The following is a 2715-nucleotide window of genomic DNA, read 5'->3' as shown; positions in this document are numbered from 1 at the left end:
GTTGAGAATTGCCCACACTAGTCTAGGTGGTTCTAAGAATACATTGGAAGATTGTGAAGAAAATAGAAGATCGGTTCAGTTTCTTGATAATACTCTGCGATAGAAAGGATACAAGAGTTAGAGAAACTGAAGGAAGGACTTTTAATTCCGCTGCATATACTGTAAGTATTCTATTCTTTGTTTCTCTTTGAATTCAATTTTAGAAACATGTTTTAGGCTATCTCGTATTAATTTGTTTAATATTAGATATACATGAAAATAAATAAAGATCATGTATAAGCTTTTCCAACATTTTTCTCAACACTCGCGATTCGGCTGCTGGAATGCTTGGACCAAACTAGGAGGGTTCGTATCAAATTAAATAAATTCTTCAACCAAGCACATACAAACTTGCTCGCTTAAACGAAGATCTCATTCCTCTCTATTGGAATGGAGAACACTTGCGCAAGTATTATCAGTGAACATTTCTTTTTAAATATTTGGCTTGTATTAATTTTACATTTTACAAGATTTTGAACAAGGGTTGGCCAGTTAGATGGCTGGTCGCTTATAAGTGTAAGATCAATTTTCGATCACTCGTACAAACACGAATTTATGTCCATTTTTTACAAGAAATAAAAGGAAATGTGCGCAACCAGTTATTCTTGCCAATTATTGTATTTATTACAAGTATTTTCTCATGACATGTGTTATTTTTCAATATTGTCATTGATTGTTTATAAGTACGCGAGCAGTAATGTTCGAACATGTGTTGGTCAATGGCAAGTGACCAAAAACCTTAAACTCCTCGACCACTTGGGGGGCATATAAGATACTAAGCGAGAAAAGCATATTATAAACATATGTAAACACACAAGAAAAATAATGGAAAGCATATTACAACCCTTAGAGTATTCTTAAAAAAAAAATAGCTGATTTTGTAAGATAATAAAGTGTTATGCTAGGTTCGATCATACGAGTTGATATTATAATAGCAGTTGTAATATCAAAATGAAATATCTTTACACTGCGATCATTTGCTGCTCGGATGTAATTTAAAATATTAAAAGTAAATAGAACTACCTTAGGTATCAAATTGTCTTAACACCGCGAACTCGCTATTTGGGTGTGCTAGTTACATATAAAAAAAATTATCACTGAGCATGAGGATCTTGATGAGGTTGCAGGTCGACGGCTGCTCCATCTTCCTCTTCTCCTTCATTAGTGCTCGTAGCCAAGGAAATCTCAGGAGATGCAGGGGCATTCTTCTCCTCCTCTAGTTGAGTAGCGCATCGAGCAAGCTCAGTTTCTCTTATCTGTTCAGGGAGATAACCAAAGTTTGCATCTATTTTATTCTTCCAAAACATATAGAAACATGTAAAGGTAGCACCTTGAAACCTCTCGAGTTTGCTCGCATTGCTCTCCTCAAGCTGTTTCACCTTCTCCACCAACTCATTAGCCTCTTTTTTGCTAGCGACCAGATCGTCCTGGAGATTGACAGTCTTGTCGTGATTAGCCTTAGACACAACTTTATACTTCTCTTTTAAAGTTACAGGTTTATCCAGGTCCTCCTTGGTTTTCTTTAGCTCCTCGACGCATGCCTTGAGCTCCTTGTCGCGAGCCTTGACTTGGTCCTCAACTATCCTTAGCTCCTGGATTAATTTAGAGATGTCCTCTTCAGCGCAACGCCACCCATTGTTCAAAGTCAAGAGAGCCTACCAATAACATAAAAGTAATGTTAGTGAAAGGAAAATTATTGTTCTCAATTAGATGCGCAAGGTGGAAGAGACTTACAGCGAGCAGTTCATTGAAATTGGGACCAATAACCTAGTCGGTTTTCAACGAGGGAAGAGTAGCAAAGGCTTCTTGGATGAGTCGGTGTTTGGCCACTTTTTGCAGCTTGTCGATGGTGGAACATGAGGCATGTGACAACATTTTGCTCATCGCAGGATCTACTGCCTGCTCGGTAGAGGACTCAGGTTGAGAGGGTGGAGGAGTAGTTGACCTGGTGGGAAAAGGAGTCTTTGTTGCTTGAGGCTTGTTGCTCGAAGGTCCCCACTGGTACTGCCAGTTTCTCTCCTGTTCGACTTCTTCGAGCCAGTGGTCTTGCCTCCTTAGGCATAGATGTTGAAAGCATTATTCGCTTGCATGACTGGAAAAGAGAAACAAAATTAGTTGAAGTATTCACAAGGGCTTATAAAGATCAACAAGAAAAAAATTATGAGTGGTATACCCAAGCTAAAGCTACTAGTTGCTACTTTATCTAATCTATTACTGCTACAAAGATTAGTCTCCTCAAAGAAATCAGGGTTAAAGCTACTCATTGGAAAGATAAAGTTGTCATTCCCATCGAACATGCTAACAGGAATGGGCAACGTATTTAGGAGAGTGGAATAATCCATACCATTCTCATCCTCGGATAAGTCGTATCCCTGACTAGGGTGGTAAGGAAGTTTATGTTCTCCCTTCCCGTGGGGAGGGGGAATGTCTGGTCGAGGGGAGGGTTCCGACTCCCTTATGGACCGTCGTTCAGCGTTTGGGTGGTTAGGAAAAGTCTTGGGGTTGGGAGGCCTCCTCTGCACCTTCTCTTGTGGCGCTCCCAACATTTGTTTCCTTTACCTCTTGGTAAGGCTCTAAAAGGCCGACCAGCCTTAGGTTATTCTCGGTAACCAGCTCCTTGACGCTTTTTTCAATGGCGGTCTTGCTGGATAGGGTGACATCCTTCTCTACCAAACC

Source organism: Humulus lupulus, chromosome 6 (genome assembly GCF_963169125.1).
Source record: "Humulus lupulus chromosome 6, drHumLupu1.1, whole genome shotgun sequence".
Taxonomy (NCBI): Eukaryota; Viridiplantae; Streptophyta; class Magnoliopsida; order Rosales; family Cannabaceae; genus Humulus; species Humulus lupulus.
This window is presented reverse-complemented; position numbering follows the sequence as displayed.